The 21388-nt window shown below is 37.0% G+C and overlaps 1 long non-coding RNA gene across 2 annotated transcripts; it reads right to left on the bottom strand.

Moving 5' to 3' along the window:
• Nucleotides 1–12818: 12818 nt before the first annotated feature.
• LOC119542213 lies at nucleotides 12819–19519 on the bottom strand. Of its 2 annotated transcripts, none has more exons than XR_005218437.1 (3): nucleotides 19452–19519; nucleotides 16652–16727; nucleotides 12819–12898 (listed from the first exon to the last, which is right to left on the bottom strand). It is a non-coding gene; the product is annotated as an uncharacterized LOC119542213 (long non-coding RNA). The 2 variants fall into 2 exon arrangements; XR_005218436.1 differs by having other exon boundaries at nucleotides 19459–19510.
• Nucleotides 19520–21388: the final 1869 nt, after the last annotated feature.

Here is a 21388-nt window from a genome sequence, read left to right as displayed (position 1 = left end):
ATTAACAATCAGGCCAGGGTGTGCTTGATGAAACAACTGGGCACTATAACTTAGCCTAGTTGGCTCATGAAATTAACCACCATGAACACTTTGAGGGAAATTTTGTGAAAGATTTTGACATCTGCCTAGCCTGGATTGCCTAGAAAATAGTCTGAGGCACAGATTAAGTGTTAATACTTTTTTGAGGAGATGCAATACCAGGACAGCATGAGTGAAGAAAAAGGATAATGGGGCAGTGAAGGATCAGAAGCAATATAAGATGGTATGTTACATATGTTACTGCTATAAATGCAAGGCAGTTGGTAGGCAGATGCATCCATTGAGCCACATAATATGGTGCTGGAAAGGCTGTACTGAGAAACAATGCCTTGGAATAGCCAATTGGAGGAAAGAAGGAAGTTGGAACTTATCCTTCCAGTTCCTTCTTGTCTCCAGTCTCCCATTGGACTTCTGGGTTACACCACCTGTCCCACCACACAAGAAGACAGTTCCTTGCAGCCTGCTATTCATTAAGTCCTGAAGTTTTATCAAGACATGTGGCTGTTGGCTTCAGACAGAAGAATGATGTGGCCCATGAGATGGAGGCAGGGCCAAGAGAATCTGTGAAGGCACATGAGATGTGCCCCAGGCAATACTGAAAAAGCTTTCAGATTCATTAGTCAGGCTTGGAAAGAGAACAACAATAAATAAGGAGTGGAGTGTACAAGAAACCGGTTTGGCCATGTATTGCTGACCTGAAAGATTTAGAAGAAGTGTGCTGGTTTGAATCTGTTATGTACTCTTAGAAAAGCCATGTTCTTTTAATCCAATCTTGTGGGGGCAGCCCTATTGTGGGTGGGACCCAAGCTAAGATATGTAATCCAGAGTTTGCCCCCAAGAAAAGCTAAGACATTTTGGAGAAAGCCAAGAAAACCAGAAGGTAAACCCAAGAGAGGACCAGCAGACACCAGCCATGTGCCTTCCCATGTGACACAGGAACCCCAGATGCCATTGGCCTTTCCTCAGAGAAAGTATCATCTTGTTGATGCTTTAATTGGGACATTTTCATGGCCTTAGAACTGTAAATTTGTGAACCAGTAAATCCCCATTGTAAAAGCCAATCCATTTCTGGTATATTGCATTCTGGCAGCTTTAGCAAACCAAAACATGGTATAAAGCAAATATCTTACATTTTAGCTAAGGAAGTCAGATTTCGTGGACAGTGAAATACTGAAAAACTGTTAGCATCTACAAGTGAAGGACTCACACCCGAGGAACTCATTCAGGTCAGTGTTCATCTTTGTTTATTGGTTAGGAAGAAAGGAAGAAGAGCCATGCATATTCAATGTTAAACCCTTAGAAGAAATTTTGCATCATGCAAACAAAAATCATTGCTTTTGCAAGTGAATATGTATATATATATATATATATATATATATATATATATATATATATGATCTTTAAGAAGCATCACCTTAAAAAATGCAGTTATAAGCATGGTTGCAGGGTATCAGGAGCTGACCATGTCAATAGATGTCCATTCTGAGTTTGTCATTTTGTCCCACTGCTTTATCTAAGACTTCAGATGGTGGTTCACAATCATCCACTTCCAGAGTCTCAAGTGCTGAGAAGAGAAGTTGGTCCACCAGTTCCTTGGATCTGGATAGACAAACTTCGAGCACTTTCTCTTCCAGTCACCCCTTCTCCAGCACATTTTTCATTTACCTTCACTCACCACCAAACTGCAATAGTGACTACTCCTCCATTTCTCTCCTCCCTTCTCACCACCAACCACTCAGGTAACTCTTCAATCAATAAGTAAGCATTTTTAAACTGACTGGTTTATTTTATTTTACTAAATATTGTTTGATTAATTGTATAATTTTAATATATTGTTTCATTGTTTCTCTACATTACAGTGCAGGTCCATTGCAGAAGGAAATTATACTTCCCATCTGACACTGCACATTACCATTGTATTCTGCATGCAAACATATACATTAATGAATTTGTTAATTATTAAATGACTATATCATTGGATTTTTTAATGAGTTCTATCATGCAAAGATCCCTGAGAGATTTTTACATAGGTATTTAAGACCATTGTAGTAGTACTTGGGGATATAGGATGTATTGGAAATGCATTGTTTTTCCCCTTTAAAATAATGAAATACAAGTTCTAGTCAACCAAAAACTTACAATGAATACATCAAAACTGATTTAATTTGGATAATGACAGATGCTCATATATATGAGTGCATGATCCATATACATATGTATGTGTCTATTTGTATATATATGTGTATATGAATGTATATATACATTTATGTATGTGTAGTATATACTTTTTTTCTCTTTTTCAGGATCCTGGTGTGGAAAGAATCAGAGCTTTAGAGACAGACTTTAGCATTGTATTCCAGCTTCCTCAATCACTGACTGTTGCTCAAGTTCTTAACTGATAAAATAGCTTTTCAATATAATATCCACCTCATACTCATTCCATAAGGATTAGAAGTGATAAAGGATGTAAAAATTCCTAGCAAAACATCTAGCAGACATTAAGTAGTCAACAAATGTTGGCTTCCTCCTTGTATATGCTTATGACTGTCTTCCGCTAAATTATGATTTCCTTGAGGTTAAGATCAGGGCACACTCCCCACTATGTGGGATCTGACACCCAGGGGAGTGAATCTCCCTGGCAACGTGGAATATGACTCCCGGGGAGGAATGTAGACCCAGCATCGTGGGATGGGGAACATCTTCTTGACCAAAAGGGGGAAATGAAAGGAAATGAAATAAGCTTCAGTGGCAGAGAGATTCCAAAAGAAGCTGAGAGGTCACTCTGGTGGGCACTCTTATGCACAATATAGACAACACTTTTTAGGTTCTAGTGAATTGGAGTAGCTAGCAGTAAATACCTGAAACTATCAAACTACAACCCAGAACCCATGAATCTTGAAGACGATTTTATAAAAATGTAGCTTACGAAGGGTGAAAGTGTGATTGGGAAAGCTTTATGGACCACACTCCCCTTTGTCTAGTTTAGGGATGGATGAGTAGAAAAATGGGGGAAGGAAAAAGACAAATAAACAAAGGCACCCAGTGTTCTTTTTTACTTTAATTGTTCTTTTTCACTTTAATTATTCTTGTTATTTTTGTGTGTGTGGTAATGAAGGTGTCAGGGATTGATTTTGGTGATGAATACACAACTATGTAATGGTACTGTGAACAACTGAATGTACAATTCATTTTGTATAACTGCATGGTATGTGAATATATCTCAATAAAATGAATTAAAAAAAAAAGATCAGGGCACATTCATCTTTGTGTTCTCAGCACCTACCACATAATAAGCACTCAGTAAATGTTTGTTGGAAAAAAAGGAGTTATGATGACTGCTATTGAAAACTTAAGTACTAGTCACTAAAAGATATTTGAAAAGGTTTCTAATTTCTTTCCCATTTCTTCTAAAGTCAGTGTACAAACTTTATTTTAAGGATGTAAAGGACCTTTTCACAATGATATCACAAAAAAAGTTTTCCTTTTTTCAGGCTTTCCAAATTTATTTTCTGCCTGACTCAATCTTCCAAGTAAAAGTTATTGCTCTTTGGAGCAATTTTATTTTGAGTGACAGTTTTTATATGCCTTGAGAGACAATTATTTGTTTTATATTTCTGTAAGAACAGAAAAAAAATCAAATTTAATTTGAACTAAATAAAAACTAAAATAAAAATTTTCTGATTAGGTCTTTTACATTTCCAATTAAATTACAGGATTTTTTTTCTTACTAGTCACTCAAAATTTTGTATTATGTATTTTCATCATTGAATTTGTTTTTAGCAAATTAGACTTTTCATTCCTTTCCTATTCACTGGTCTTGGGTGCACCTGGCTTCCCACTGTATGCAGTATTTGTCAAGGAAATAGGCATAGGATGTCACCGTTATGTTTCCCAAGCTTACGCCTTAATTTTAATTAAACCCAATGCCAGGACAAACTACAACCCCAGTAAATGTGAAACAGCTGATCATTATAGCTTTGAGATTGGCCAGATCGCAATGAACTGGAACTTCCTTCAACCTAATGTTAATTCTATTTGAGAATTACCCATGATAATTTGTCCCAGGTCTCCTCGCAAAGTAACATTATCTTAGAGTTTACAATTTCATTAACTTCATGTGATTACAAAAGGGAGTATTTAAGCCTGCTACTTGATTACTACTGAGAGCTATGATGGTTTCCTTTGAATGGTTAAGCTTTTCTTACTTTTAACCTGGTAAACTCAGGGTGACCAATGGAACTTTATGCAATGCCCTTACAAAGAAAACACCATGAAGAATTCATATTTAAATCATTCTCTTCAGCAAAATGGCAGAATATTTATTTTTAAAATTAAAGCTACTAAGTGAGAAATTATTTTGAATAAATTCAAATAAAAAGATGGGTTAATTAAGAATCATTTAAAATTCTACATGATGCTGACTTACCTGACTGATTAAACCTTAACAGTTCACTGTCTTAAAATCAGAGAATGAAAAATATTAAAATTAAATCTGGTGAGAGGTGAAAAGAGAGATATAGCTATTCACTGTTGGTGGGGAAGTGAAAAGGTGCAGCTCTTCTGAAGGACAGTGTGGTGGTCACACTCACAGGAGGTCAAGTATAGGGTTGCCACATGATCCTACAACCCCGTTATTAGATAAAAACTCAGAAGAACTGAAAGCTGAGACAGGAATAGGTATTCGCATGCTGGTGTTTATGGCGGCATTATTCATGATTTTCAATAGATGGAGGTGGCCTAAGAACACATTGACTGTTGAACAGAAGGGCAAATCCTTGTGTGTGCATACAACAGAATATTGAGAGGCAGCAGGAAAGAATGAAGTCGGGTGGCATGCAACTAGGTGAATGAACCTTGAGAACATTATGTTGAGTGAAATAAGCTAGAAACAAAAGGACAAACAATATATGGTCTCACTAACATAAACTGACTCTAATGAGCAAACCCTGAGAATTGAATTCAAGTGCACAGGTTATCAGGGAATAGAAAGTGGGCTGAAAATGGACAGTCAATGATTAAGGAGTACAGAATGTTAAAATAAGGCTGAATGTAAAGGTCCCTAGACTGTAGGCTTTTACATCAGTTACATCTATTCCTGAGTTTTAACTATTATTTCTAAATTCTGAGATGCTGTGCTCTTTACGTATAACCCGGTAGTTTCCTGGAACATTGGGTAACTGTGTGACACCTGAACTCAGAGTTAGAATTCCTCAGCTCTGAAAGTCAGCATTACTCCATACAGCAACTGTTAGAGAAGTTGAATAAGAGATCAGACTCCAATTAGAGATATAAATGAAACAGACCTAGTTAGGACTGAGGCAAATCAGAATACAGGGTAAAGGATGATAGTGACTGTATTTTAAAACTTCAGCTTCTGTGTGAGACCAAAGGGAAAGATGTTTATCTGATCCAAAATTTAAATTTTCTGTAGCACACTATCTAATTTAACCTGTCTGGTCAGTTTGTTTAGATAACCCAAATACATGGAACCTAGAAAAGGGAATGAGATCCTATTATTCTTTACAGGTTAAAGTAAAACATGGATATATTCCAGAGTATATTGGGCAAAAAATAAAAAAGTATTTGGAAATTACTTCAGGGACTGGGGGAAAATGAGGAGCTATTAAACTTCCCCACCTAGGGAATTCCTGATATTCTCTCAAGCACTGGGAACTCACAATTGAGTAAGCCAAGCCCTCGATCTTGAGGCTTGCCTTTATGAAATTTATTTCTGCAATGCTGAATCTAGGCCTGCATATAATTATGCCCAAGGGTCACCCCCAGAGAGCCTCTTTTGTTGCTCAGATGTGGCCTCTCTCTTTAAGCCAACTCTGCAAATAAACTCACTATACTCTCCCCTACATGGGACATGACTCCCAGGGGTATAAGTCTCCCTGGCAACATGGGACAATACTCCCAGGGTGAGCTTGGCCCTGTCTTCATGGGACTGAAAATGCCTTATGGACCAAAAGGGGTAAAGAAATGGAACAAAATAAAGTTTCAGATTGCAAATAGAGTTGAGAAGTCATTCTGGAGGTTACTCTTACTGCAAGCTTTAGCCAGATATTGCAAACTGCCACAGTATGCCAATCCCCAACCAACAGTATTCCCCAAAACCCTAGGGAATGCACTGGGCTCTATCTAAGTCTTTACAAAAGTTTTTCTTATTATGTTTTTTTTTTTCAGAAACAAGGCCTCAAGATTGATCCTATGCCAGATAAGCCCCAAAGCCCAGAGGTACTAGTCTTTCCAAGAACATCAACCAGTTTCGTACCTCTACCTCATGAGGTCAACACCCCTTTCCAGCATGAAGAAGTTAAAATGGTCATTGCCCAGATATCCCTGAAGATTGAGAGAAAGATCAAGTGAGAGGGAGGAGGTGTAACTGAGAAATTTGGATTCAACAAATGACTGTGTATACTGACTCATTATATAGACATTTCTTTTTTTGTTTAATGTTTTAGATTAGTAAGAAGGAAATACCTGAAGTTGTTGAATTGTAATCCAGTAGCCTAGATTTTGATAATGATTATATAACTATACAGAAAAAAAAAAAAGTCAGTTGCCCATGTTCGTATGGATCTACTTCTGCATGTTCTGCCCTGTTCCACTGATCTATATATCTATCTCTGACAATACTATACTGTCTTAGTTAACCTACCTCTATTGTAAGTCTTAAAATTGGGTAGACTGCAATACTAGCAGTCAATAAGAGGGAGGGGTAAGGAGTATGGGATGTTTGGGGTCTTCTTTGCTCTTTTTATATTTTTTTGGAATAATGCAAATGTTCTAAAAATGATCATGGTGATGAATACTTATATATATGATGATACTATGAACCACTGATTGTATATTGTTCCAGTTTGCCAATGCTGCCAGACTGCAAAACACCAGAAATAGACTGGCTTTTATAAAGGGGGTTTATTTGGTTACACAGTTACAGTCTTAAGGCCATAAAGTGTCCAAGGTAATTCATCAACAATCGGGTACCTTCACTGAAGGATGGCCAATGGCATCCAGAAAACCTCTGTTAGCTGGGAAGGCATGTGGCTGGTGTCTGCTCCAAGTTCTGGTTTCAAAATGGCTTTCTACCAAGATGTTCCTCTCTAGGCTGCAGCTACTCTTCAAAATGTCACTCTCAGGTTGCTCTTGGAGCATTTGTCCTCTATTAGCTTTTCTGGAGCAAAAGTCTGCTTTCAACAGCCATCTTCAACTGTCTCTCATCTGCACCTACTCTCTAAGCTCGTATGTGATTTTTGAAGTGTCCCTCTTGACTATAGCAAGCTCGCTCCTTTTGTCTGAGCTTATATAGGGCTCCAGTAAACTAATCAAGGCCCATGCTGAGGCCACACCTCCATGGAAATTATCCAGTGAAAGATCTCACCCACCGTTGAGTGATCACATCTCCATGGAAACATCCAATCAAAAGTCTCCAACCCAATCAACAGCAATACGTTTCCTGCCCACACAAGACTGCATCAAAGATAATGGTGTTTGGGGGGATATAAACATCCAAACCAGCACATATACTTTGGAAGGATTTTATGGTGTGTGAATATATCTCAATAAAATTATGTTTAAAAAAATTAAAGCTGGTAATAACTTTTAGAATCCAGGCTGGAGCTCAGAGTAATGAAGTGAGAAGTTTGAAATCATCCCTTTTCCAAACATTAGAGATTAACAAAATCACAAACTCTAAGATAATGTTGCCTTGTGAAGAGACCTGGGTCATTATCAAGTGGAATTAAAATCAGGTAAAACCTTGAGTAACATTTTGGTAAATCATCATGCATTGTACACCTAAAAGTTAGTGTATATACTTTTATATGATTTGATCATCACAATGACAAAAAAATATTTACGATATGGCATCCAACATTTGGGGAGATGTTTAGAAATCTTTCACAGGTTTAAAAAAGATTAGAATACAATTTTTAAATTCAGTCTTAAATACTTTTTGAAAATTACAAAGGTAAATAAAAATAATTTTCTAAAATTTTAGAGTGTAATGTTCAGAGGTACTAAAAACTTCAAATAAAGTTCATAGTTAAGCATGATGAAAAAAAACCTTGCATCTTCTAAAAAATTAGGAATAGCTATTCAGTGCAATTCTTACATCACAGACATAAGCTCCAAGGGGCAGGACCTTGTTTGCCTTATTTCCAGTTGTATTCCCAACAACGAATATAACGTCTGTCTTGGATCATGTGCTTAGAAAGTATTTGTTGAAAGGATGAATATCATTAATACTAATAAATCCATTATGTACTAATAACAACTCCCATTTGCTCAGTCATTCAAAACAAACTTAACAAATATATGTTGAAGGCTTCTACCTTCCAGGTTTTGCTCTAGGCTCTAAAGACGCAACTCTGAACAAAGCAGACAAAAAAAAAAAATCCTTGCCACAATGGGACACGCCTTGTATTTGGGGAAGACACGATAAGTAAGTAAAATATAGCAGGTTAGAGGGAGACAAGTGTTTAATAAACAACTGAACCAGGCAGGCAGGCAAAGGGTGTGGGGGGTGAGTTTTAAAGTACAGCAGGGGCAAGGTCTGTGCAGCTGGAGCAGAGGAAGCTAAGGGGATGAATAGGAGACAAGACTGAGAGAAGGTGAGATTGTAAACATGGCAGCCATTACAAGGCTTTTGCTCTGAGTGAAACTGGGAGCTATGGGAGACTTTTGAGCAGAGAAGAGACACCATCTGATTTCACAGGATTGTTTTGGTTACCATGTTGAGAGAAGAGAGACAGGGCTGGAGCAGAAGCAGGGAGCCCCGTTGGGAGACTATCTCAACGGTCCAGACAAGAGATGACAGAGTTTGTATGTATTGTTCACCGCGTGCCAGGCAGTCTGAGAACTGCTTTGGATATTCAATATTTACATATTCTATTGTCTAATCCTCACAAGCCTCTCAGGTAAACATTGTTATTGCCATTTTACAGATCAGGAAACTCGGGCCAACTAGGTTAGGCTAACTCACCCAGAATCCCTCGACTAGCAGGAGGCAGATCTAGGGTTCAAGTCTCACTGTTAATTTCCCCACTGCATTCTACCCTGAGTTTTCACACACATTTTGCAAATATTTCATAATAAGTAGCATCAATGCATCCAGAGATCATGATAGCACCAACTTTAGGGGCAATGTGGCATGAATCAACCCATCCCATCAGCTCTTTTCCCTGCATCTCTACACCATTATCCCACTACACCAGCCAAGCTAACCAATTTATGATTTCCTAAACATTTCTTGAACTTTCCCAACTATCTTATAATTATAGACATTTATAATTTAAAGCAAACGTAGGCCAACCTGTCACTAAAAACACAAGCCCTCTCTACAACATCCCTGACACTAGATTACCCAGTTTCTGAATATTTTCAGGTGACAGACAAAGTGGTCATTGCTGGCTGTTCCTGTTCATGTGCTCATGTGAGACCCGCCCTCACCACCCAGGGGAATCCCAGATATTCCTGCAACAAAGCCTGCAAGGAGTTGGGATTCCACATTAAAAGGTTGAGTGTGGGACAATAACATGCACATTACAGAACACAGCCTGTGGGACACCTTAATTATAAAGAAATGTGGTACTCATGAGAACTGGGACTTAGAGTTAAAAAAAAAAAAAAAGTCCTGCTTCTATTGCTTTTAGCATGCTAAGATTTCTTGGCTTTAGGTGAGAAATTTAATATTTTTAAAGTTGCAGTAATTTTAACTTTCCTCTATAACTCCAGAAGAAAGTCACTGTTTGGGGGACAAAAAATAGAACCAAGAGTTACAAGATTAGAATTTCAGTTCTGCATTAGTATCACCCAGAGGTGGGTTTCAGGAAGTGGCTGTTGACCAGGTCGTATTACCACTGTGGACAATCCCTCTATTCTATGATCTGACACTTTATATACAACCCTGAGGAATGGATGAGGATGGAAAGGAGAGAAGGAAATAACAATAGATGTGACACTCTGAAAGTTCTGCTTATTTACCTGGGATTGTAGGACTCTGCTGGAGTCCCTGTGGGGAGATAGACAAACCTCAGCTATCAAAACTATTATCCCAGAGCTTGGTAAAAATACAATACAAAAGGCTGGAGATGGGAGATACGAGGAGGTTGCTATTGGCTATTGCATTTTCCATAGTGCTTTAAACAATAGCAATAGAATTAAGACTATTAAAATCCCTCTCATTTCTTTTCTTTAAAATCCCATCATGTTCTAGAACCTCCTGACTCCAACTGCTGGATACCAAATCTTAGGAAGAAAAGGATTGGGGCAAAATTAGCAGGTGACATTTAGTACAAAATATTAGAACAATTGTCTCTATTTTACACGTATGTAGTTACTTTAGGAAAGCAAGCCCCATTGCCCATTGTCTTAGCATCTCTACATATAAGCATAAAATTAAAAACATATCTGCTGACACCTAATGCTCATTTAATTTCATTTTTGCACCTTCCCTGTGTTAACAGTATGAAAAGTTTTAGGCATAAAGATTTCAAAACAATTGAACAGAATTGAGAGTACTTACTGGAAGACTAAGTAATTAAAATAAAGAGTTTTGTGTGGTGGCTTCTCAGATTATAACAACAACAATGTCATGTAACAGCTGTCTCCTTAAAACTTTGTCCCAGTCTACTGCCTGAGTCACTAGTGAAAAACACCAGGATGGCCCTGGGCAGGCTCTGAGGCAACTTCTCTGGAACAGGCTGTGCTTCTTCCTTGAGGTGACAGGTTACGTACCGAGAGGTTTTCTTCATCCCTATTGAAAACATCTCATTTGCTGCCAAACTATATGTAAGGGAAAGAAGCAAGGTCTGCCCTCAAAGGCTCCTTAGAGACTGAGACGAGAGAATAGCCGGACATACATGCAATATGAAAAGTCTAAATTAAACAATGGCTTTACAAGAGCACCTTCCCATGTGACTTTGAATCAGAGTAAAGGGAAGTTCACAAAAATCAAAGCAGTAAAAGGGATCTTTATTTGGAAAGTACTCATTAACTGAGCAAAGCCAAGCTTTAAGAATTAGATCTGTGAGGAAAATCCTCCTGACAATGAAACCAGGACTATGCTTTCTACTGGCTCATAAAATAAATAATACTTACATCTAAACTTACAGTTCTCTATTACCTTTCAGTTTATAAAGTGCTTTCCCATACGTTTTTTTTTTTTTTTTTTCCTATTCACAACATCCTTGCAAGGAATTGAGGCACAATTATTCCTTTTCATGGGTTAGGAAATTGAGGCTCAGCAAGCAGACAGGATTTCCTCAAGGTCACATAGCTATTAAGAAGCAGAACACAGACTAAAATTTTGGTTTCCAGACTCCTGCTTCAGAGCTTTTTCCTCTGTTGTATCTCTAAAGTTAGTCAGAGATAGTCACAGATTATCATATCTAGCTCTATGTTCACTGGGGAAATTCTAAAAGACCCCTGGCCATCCAAGGCTCTGAGAATTAAAAAAAAGGTCATACTTGGAAGAAAACAGGCCTTCAAACTGTTTTCTATATGCTCCCTCTGATGGTAGTAAGAATCCAAGATACATCTTAGAAACAGGCAAAATTAAAATGAACTTTATTTTTTAAATTTCATAATACTATCAAAGGTTAAATTCACTGCATATATCAGAAGCTCTGTCAGTGAAGAGAAAGAAAAGTTTCTTGACCAACTTATAAATTTGAAATGAGGTTTTCTAATGCTCTCTCAAATGAATTAAATGCTATGATTTGACATGGTTGAAAATACTTGAAGCTTACTTTTAGTACCTGGCATGTGTGTGTTTGTTTGTTTTTAACAATATGAGACAGAGGTAAAGTAGAGACCTATAATGGGAAGACAGTGGATTGGCAGCCAGAGAGAATGGTTCTAGCTGAGGGACCTGGGCAGTTTATGTAAATACTAATGGGAGCAAAATTATTATTGCTTGATTCCCACTCCAGCACAGTCAACTAGGAAATATAAGGAATTGAAGAAAAAAGACAGGGGAAGTACTCTTAATTAAGGAGAGACACAAAATAGTGAAGACCACTGGAGCCTAGAAGTCTTAAGCCATCACATTTGGTCCCAACCTGTGGGTAAGTTCTTTTGAAACAATGGAGAACACTGCCCAGGATGTTATGGAGAATGCCGTATTTACAAGGCCAATTATTACCTGCTGCCCACAACCCATTTTCGGAGCATCCATCCTGTTCAAACCAAATGACACCCACCCTGAGGAGAATCACCCCTATTATTCCACTGAGCAAGTCAGATTCTCTGCAATTGTGATGGTGTGATGAAGTTTAGTTAGGGTGAGTGGGAGGGGACATTGAAAGATGAAGACCCCAAGTCAGGGCTGGATCTATTCAAGCAAAAGCTATGTCCAAGCAGACATTCAGAAACAGAGCAGCCACATAGAAGCTGGCAAATGTGAAAAAAAACAGAATTGAGCAGCAAAGCAAAGGAAAGTGAATCAAGAGTCAACTAAAAAGATAGAATAGGCTCAAGTTCCAATTTTGCAATCCCAGGACCTCATGTGGCATGGTTGTACTTCCAAACATCTCTGAGATGCCCTGGGATCATTTCAACAAACTCTCTTTCTACTAGAAACAGTCTGAATGATTTTGTGTCCCATGCAACCAAAAAGCCTTTAACATGATAAATACAAAGGAAAAAAGGAAGTGGGAGATTAATTAGATTAATACAAACCCATATGAAAAGGCCAAAGAACAGTCTAAAAGTAACAGGTAGAAATACAGAATGGACATGGAATCATCCTGTGAGGTTAACCAGGGAGCCCTCCAGAAAGATATGCACTAAATCAAGTTTGGAAGGAAGGAAGATACGATGCTTGCAGTAAGAAAGGTGTTTATCTTGGAAATACCTGCAAAGAGACAGTAAAAAGCAAATCATTGAAAATAAGTGCAAAAATAGGCTAATTTAAAATAATCATCTTTCAAAGAAATGAAAGTTTTTAAAAATCAGATTCATTTTTATCATTGTTTACATTATTTTCATTAATGAAAACTATTTCTATGTCCATCCCAAAACCCATTTGCATTTTTTGTTAGAGACATTTTACCTTTACAGAAAAATCAAGCAAAAAATATAAAGTTCCCATATCCACCTCCAAACGCACACACACAGTTTCCCTCTTTTTTAACACTTTGCCTTAATGTGGTACTTTTGTTACAAGTGATGAAACAATATTATTATAATTATAGTATTAACTATAGTCCATAAGTTACATTAGGGTCCACTGCATTGTACAGTACTATAGTTCTGTTTATTTTTAAATTTTGTTTATTTTTAATTTTACATATAAATTTTAAATAATTTTGTTTACTTTAAATTTTTTAAATTTTAAATAAAAAATAAATTATTTTTAAATTTCATTAATTTTAAATTTAAAATTCTAGTAATGTATTTATCAGCTAAAATTGCTCCTTTTAACCACATTCAAATATATAATTCAGTGGTGTTAATTGCATTCACAATGTTGTGCTTCATCACCACCATCCATTACCAAAACTTGTCATTATCCCAAACAGGAACTCTGTACCAATGAAGCATTAACCCCCCATTCCCTTCCCACACCCTGGCCCCTGGTAACCTGTCTTTTTGTGTCTGGCTTATTGAATTCAACATGATGTCTTCAAGGTTCATCCATGTAATAGACTGTATCAGAACTTCATTCTTTTTTTATGGCTGAATAATATTCCATTGTATGTATATACCACATTTTGTTTATCCAATTTAAAATCAATTTCATTTTGAACACAGGACACTCTAACCTAATGAAGATTTTTAAATATATTGCTTTGAAACTTACATTTGAAATTCACTTCAATAGCATAAGTTTTTATGGGTTGTACTGTTTTAAAGTCCTAATATCTTTAGTAACTGATCAGCTACTTCCTGTAAATTTTCAGTGAATTGAGCCTTTACATCAAGTTTTGCTTATGGGATTTCACATAGTTCTTGGCTTAATTCTGAAAGAGAAGAACTTATCTCATGATAAGCATTCAACTCGTTTTAATGCCATTGTTAACAATTTAACTTGGTATTGTCATCAATCTTCACACTTGTGTTAAAATACCTTGATATAAAATTATACCTATTATTTAGTTTAAATTCTAGTTTTTTTATTTTTTAGCCTCAAAGAAAATTATAAGTTCCTCATATTAGGGGTCTGTCACAATGGATTATCTAAGAGATTTAGAACTCTGACCATGTTTGACACAAATGTTATATGTCACCAGTATCACCAGAGACTTGTCAGATTGGTCAGTAATTACTGGTAAAGTAACAACAGGTGACTCTGATGAGAATGACAGAAGATGGATGAAAATAGCTGTTGTAAGGCAGGGTCTTTCCCTTTGGGGTCACAAGAAAAACTCATAAAAGTGTAGTGAAGTCCAATTACAACCCCAACATCTTGCTATCACTTTTCGGGGAAAAGTTCAAACTTAATAACTTAGTACTTGAAGGCATTTATTTGTTTCACAAATACTTCCTGAGCTCCTATAATGTTCCAAGCCCAGGGTGCATGTTGCTAAAAAGAATCCCTCTTTGTGGCACTTACAACATTTAGAGGTATGGGGCCTCTTACAATTGCTTCCAAATGTCATTCATGCCTCATTTATGCCTTTATACCTTCCAGTGTGCTCTCACTCCTCCATCAGTGTCCTTCCCATACACAGACCACACACATGTATGCATAAGGGCACACACACAACCACACCTACCTTGTCTAGCTATTTCTTATTTCTCAAATCTCCATACAAATATTACCTGGATTAGAAAATTCATTCCTAATAACCTTGCTTCTGATATAAATGCCCAGCCCCTGTGCGTCCATATACCCTATTCATGCTTCTCTCAAAGCATTTATCATGATGTTTAACATTCTATCCTTGCTGATTTATTGTGGGTCTCCCCTGTGAAGGCAGGGACCTGGCCCTGGCATACTTGACACACAATACGTACTTTATAAATGTTTCTTAAGCTAATAAATAAATGAGCTGTTGAGAAGCAGTGGTGGCAGGAAACAATCTTGGGCACTGAAATCAGTGGTTTTAGCCAAAATAAAAAAGATATGCCTTTGTGAACAGGAAGAAAGGATCATTCATCTCATATTGTCTAAGGAGCTTGGGAACAGACTCTATTTAATACCTGAGTATCTTTGGAATGTTATAACCTGCTCTTCACCAACTCAGCACTTCGATTCAATGAAAGTCTGGAAGTACAGCCAGTACTCTTTGACAATGATTGACCTAACACACATGGCAAGCACACACACACAAACATGCATGCAGCGTTCAAGTCTTCTCTCAGGTGAATCCATTGGATGCATCAGCTCACTGTTTTGGCCACAACACACAAAGGTGTTACATAACAGATGTTCTACTGGAGAACCACCCAAAAAAAGGCATCTTTTAATTTCAGAAAAAAAAAATCCACTTTAATAGTCCCACAAGTGTGAAATTTTAGCAGATGGTGTTAAATAACTTATCACATCTCCAGGACCTGGCTTATGCCACATGATGTTGGGCCTCAGTGGAACAGCCCGGCCTCCTGATTTAAATGCAGTTCAGAGATATATTTAGCATTTCTATGACTTTGAGTGAGAGGCTTTAATTCATGCTGAAGTTGCTGTTACACAAGCTGAACTTCAAGTAAGCTGAAGAAGATACGTAGCATTCTGCCACTGTCATTATAAAGACGTTAGTGGAGCAAGTGGGAGAAGAAAGCCCTGGTTCTCCACCTTAATGGGTCCTTTGCAAACTCCAAGTACTTTGGATCTGGATCATGGATCATGAGCATGAATGGGACAGAAGAGAATGGGAAAGTTTCTCAGTACAATTGAAAGCAAGCTGGGAAAATTTCAAAGATTACGAAGCCTCCAGCAGAGCTTGGTGATAGGAAAAGAGGATGTGCTCCCTAAAATGGGCTTCTCAACCTATGTGACAAAGGACCAGCTGTGGGTAGAACACAGCTCCTGTCACACGCCACCCACCAAATTAGTCCAACCACACCCAACCAAACTGGTCTACACTCTGTTCAATGGACAAGTCTACTGATAATGCACTTCGATGTTGTGACAATACCAAATTGATATAAAAGTTTCTGAATGCTCAGTCTCAATTTATGTTCTTATTTTATTGCAGACAGCTAACAAAATAGTCCAAGGCCAGTCTGATGCCAGTCTGCAGACCACACTTTTAGTAGCCCTGATCCAAAATTCTTGGAGTTTTTGTCTCTGCTTTTTCAGTTCATTACAAGGACCAAGAAATGTGGTAGAAGGTAATTGGTGACCATTTGCTGACAGTTTGCTAATAATGTATCAGCTAAATGTATTTAGTCAAATGGCTGCTGAGAACAAAAGATAAGTCAAAAAGGGACTGTCTTTAAAAATCGACTGCTTAGAATTTCTGAGTGGGCAGGGAGGGAAGGACATCTGCCTGTTTGCTGAAGTAACAGTCTTTCTTTTAAGAATGTTTATCTAGAAAGTTATGGAGGAGGACCAAAAAAAATAAAAAATAAATTTAAAAAAATGGAAGTCTAGTTGCGAAAACACCCTTACCAAAATGTGTGAAAACCACAGGGATCACGTTAGGGGTAGCAGGAAGTTTACCTCTCTCCGTTGTTTATCCTCTTTCTGATCCATCAGCTTCCTGAATTCAAATGCCAAGGACCACAATTACTAATTCCTAGAATTTAAAGGAAGATTTCTTGAAAGAATAGATTTAAAACGGTTTGGCAACCTATCCCAACTCCCCACTAAAATACCTATGAAGACAAAGGAAATGACAAAAGATGAAAGCTATTAAATTTCCAGAAATTAAAACTGACAACCCATTGCACAAATCTATTGGAGATTATGATGAAACCCAACAATGGAGTGAGATTGTTTAAAAAACAAATTCAGATGCCTACCTGCACTTCATCCGTTAAAACAAAATAGCTCAGCTACCTAAAAATCTGAAGAAGGATAAAGGAGGAATCCCAAAGGCTCCCCTTACTCTTCCCCAGTCTCTCACCTCTGACTTAGAAACCCATACATATGTCCCACAATTGCCTGGCATTTGAGGCAGCTAAAATCCATCAGCTCTTCACCCTGCATCATCCTACAATATTTGGAAACTAATTCTAAAGAAAAAAATTGGTGTAGCACTCTAAATATGGATGGTTACAGAAAGCATTCTAGCCATTTGTTCTTGGTATTGTAGATTTCAGATTTACTCTGTTCTGTTATGGAGGAGCTGCTGAAATAAAGTTCACGGAAGACTATCACCATGAAATGGCTTTCACAAAAGGTTTTGTGAACAAAGAATTTGGGGGAAAGGATGAATGGCCCCTCCTTGGATGTTCACAGTGTATGTAACAATTTTTTTCTTATTAGAGAAATTGTATGTTTACAGAAAAATCATGCATAAAATACAGGGTTCCCATATACCACCCTATTATTAACACCTTGCATTGGGGTGGTACATTTGTTACAACTGATGAAAGCACATTTTTATATTTGTACTATTAACATGCAACCATTTTGAGATATTCTGTGGGGAATAAGCATGTTTAAATTTTTATCCATCATTGCCTAAATCCTTTTGCCTAGAAAAAATTTTCCCACATAACTCTTAATATCCAATGTAAGTATTTTGCAGGAAAGATTGTTCAGAGTACAACAGAAGCAAAATGTGTGGGTGAAACTGGATACCTCTTCTGGACACAGAGCTCCCCCAGATGAATAGCTGTTCAATTCTGAGAAGTGGGCAAGGAAACCTGCCTATCAGTTACCTAGTATCATCAAATTATCTTCCAATTTTGATCAAGAAGATAATTCATCTAGCACCAGAATGTCAGTGAGCAGAGTTAAAGGCAACCCACAAACGCTGTCTGATCTCACAAGCACTGTGTTAAAAAGAAAAAAAAAGAGGCTTTTCTCTATTCCAGGATAAAGAAAGAGAAAAAATGAAGTCCAGTAATTAGTGCAGAAATAGGGAAAAGGAACATCTTCTGGAAACTCCAAAGGAGATCATTCTCTAGAAATAATTACATGTGCCACTCCATGTTTTGAACTTAAACATGTCAGTGACAACCAATTTAGATCAAATAGTAATGTAAAAATTACCAAGAGCCTAAAGAAATTAGTTCTAAAAAACTGGTCTCTGTAACTAGTCAATTGTGTGGTCACATTCTTTTAAGAAATAGATACTTGACACACTATATAAACAATGCCAGGATATATAAAAAGACACAAATCTTCCTCATTTACTCCATAAAGTTGGCATTATCCTGAGATTAAAACTACGCAAGCTACAGGCACACAGATACTAATAGTATTTCTACTACTAATACTACTGACACACAACTACTGACAAATATCAGTAATAAGCATGATTGCAAAACTCCAAAATAAAATTCAAATATGTATTAAAAGCATTATCCATCATGAGAAAGTAAGATTTATCCCAGGAACACAAGGATGACAATAGAAAATCTACTAATATATTATACTACATAAGTAAGTCAAAGAGCACTATTATTGATCATGTCAAAAAATGTCAAATAAGTATTTAAAAATAGTCAACATTCATTCCTGATGAAAAGAAAAAAGCTTGATAAATTAAGGAAAGAAAGATGCTTACTTAATATAATAAAATATGTCTTGAATTAATAGTCAACATCTTACTTGAAATAAGGTGTATATATACATTAACACCAAGAAGATCATTATTATACATTCCTGGAAATGTATAAATAGTATAGTAGGACACTAAACATTTAAAAAAGTACAGCAATTGGAAAGAATTGGCCAAATTTTTATTTTCTACATAGGAAATTCAAAAGAATAAATTAAAGAGTATTAGAGCCAACAAAAAATTTAGTAAGGTGGCCTCCAGATTTCCTAAGTATTAGTAATAAAGTCTTGGGAAATAAATAATGAAAAGTATTCAATTACCAACACACACACACACACACACACACACACACACTCACACACTCACACCCACACAAAGCCAGAAATAACCTTTACAAGAAATATGTGAAGCCTTTATTCAGAAAAGTAAAAAACTTTACTGAAGACCAACAAAATAAATGGAGAGGCATAAGTGTATTCCTAAATGAAAAGGCATGTTATATGAAGGTAAATTCTGTTCAAATTTATTTATAATTGCAATGTAATTCTACTCAAAATTCCAACTTTTTTTTCAAAATTAGCCCTACCAGATATTAAAATATATTTCAAAAGCACATTATTTGAAATGGTATTTTAGTACCACTAAAATAAACATGAAGATCAAGAAAAGAAGTTAAATAGTCAAAACTATTCATGAAATTTTATTATTTGTATGAGTCAGCATAGATTAAGTTATGATGCAGCAACAAACAAACCCAAAAATCTCAATAGCTTTATACATTTTACTTACAACTCACATAAAATCCAGTATGGGTCCAGGCAAATTTCCGAGTAGCTATCCTTCACGTGTTGGCTCAGCATTCCCTCTTATGGCTGCTTTCCATCACCACATGGGCCTGCACTTGTGGAAGCAGAAGAGAGAGTCCAAGAATCCCTCACTTGCTCTTCAATGCTTCTGTCTGGAAGGGACACATTTCACTTTCACTCAGATTTCATTGGTCAGAGCAACTCACTTGGCATAACTATATTCAAGAAGGCAGGAAAATGCAACTCTTTCATGGGCCCAGAATGGAGGGAATGCATTTACTGGTGAACAATAGCCATCCTGCCTTAATATTTTTAAAATGTGACATCACAAATAGTGGGGAAAGTAAAGGATATTCAATAAATGGTAGTGGAACAGTTGGCTAAAACATTGACAAAATTTATAGCTACATTGTTGCTTTAATCAATGTGTCAAAATAAACTTCAGCTGAATTAAAACTTGGAATTGTAAATAACTAGAAATAATATAAGTGAACCAAATACAAGTTGGAAAAAGGCATTCTATGCATAAAGTCAATGGAAGAAATCACAGGTGAAAAGATCCTTAGATATAATCACTTATACATTTTATACTTGTGGATGTCATAAAATTAAAAGGCAAACCACAAAGTGGGGGAAGTGTTTGTCATAAATATGGCAAAGGATTTATATTCTTCATAGATAAATAGGTCACATAAATATATAAAGAATATGAAAATGCCAGTAGAAACCTGGTAAAAAGAATGAATAAGAAAATAGGAACAAAAATGACTAATAAAGAGAATTTATTTAGATTTTACTTAAAATGGCAATTAGATGAGTTTTTATCAACCAGGTTAGTAGTGTTAATACTCAAGATTGGCAAAGAGCAGAAAAATTAAAATTCTACTACCCTGTGTGAAGAGCGGAATAATATAGGCTCTTCCTGCCATGTTCCGAAGAGGTAGTTGGTTACTCTCTCATTTCACAAGTTTTCTTCAGAGAGGAAGACGGAAGCTACACGAAGACAAAGCTCCTTCTTGCTTTTTGGAAGAGTCTAAATTCACTGAGGAGAAGATGATGGACTTTTCAGAGGGAAAAGAGAAGAGTTCTTGAGAACCTTTGAAAAGGAGACACATTGCTCTACTCTGGAAGGAGGGCAGATGTCTACAGGTCCCAAGTAGTGGGGACCAGTGTACCCCACAGTGGCTTTTCCCCAGGGAGACGGATTTGTGGCTTGTATGGAACAACTGGGGAGGCCCAGACCTCAGCAAGGGGCTCTAACCCCACCTAAGATTCTTGTGAATAAATAGTGAAACAAAAGCAGCAGAGACCCAAAGAAGCCATGCAATTGCAACACTCAGAAGTGTCTAGGGTGGGCTCCCAGCAGAAGAGGACTATACTCCAACGCAGTCATTGCATGAGTATTTGTTCAACCCTTCACCCAGGACTGTGGTGGGGAAAGCAAGGGCCATGAGAGTAAAGTTCATTCCATTAAGAATCAAATGCATTCATTCACTTACAAATATTTATTATGTGCCAGGCACTGTTCCAGGTACAGGAGATACAGCAGGGAATAAACATCCAGCTCTCATGAGCTTACATTCTAGATGGAGGAGACAGTGATAAACAATTAACAAAATAAGAAAGTAAATTCTATGGTATGCTAAAAGGTGTAAAATGCTATGGAATAAAGGAGATGTGTTAGAAAGCTATGTAATCTGTTTAAGAAAAAGTATGGTGGCAATGAAAGAGGTGATTAGAAGCAGCCAGATTCTAGATATATTCTTGAGGTGAGATCAAAAGAGAGACTGGCTGTGATTTGTGAGAGACAAAGAGTAGTCAAGAAGGACTCTAGATTTTTCACTTGGAGCAATTGGAAGGGTGGAATTACCAACAACTGAACTGGGAAAGACTAAGAGTAAAGCAGGGTGAGGGGAAGAG

This window comes from Choloepus didactylus, chromosome 8 (assembly GCF_015220235.1).
Source record: "Choloepus didactylus isolate mChoDid1 chromosome 8, mChoDid1.pri, whole genome shotgun sequence".
Lineage (NCBI taxonomy): Eukaryota > Metazoa > Chordata > Mammalia > Pilosa > Megalonychidae > Choloepus > Choloepus didactylus.
Note: the sequence above shows the minus strand (reverse complement) of the source record. Positions and strands in the feature narration are given on the sequence as shown.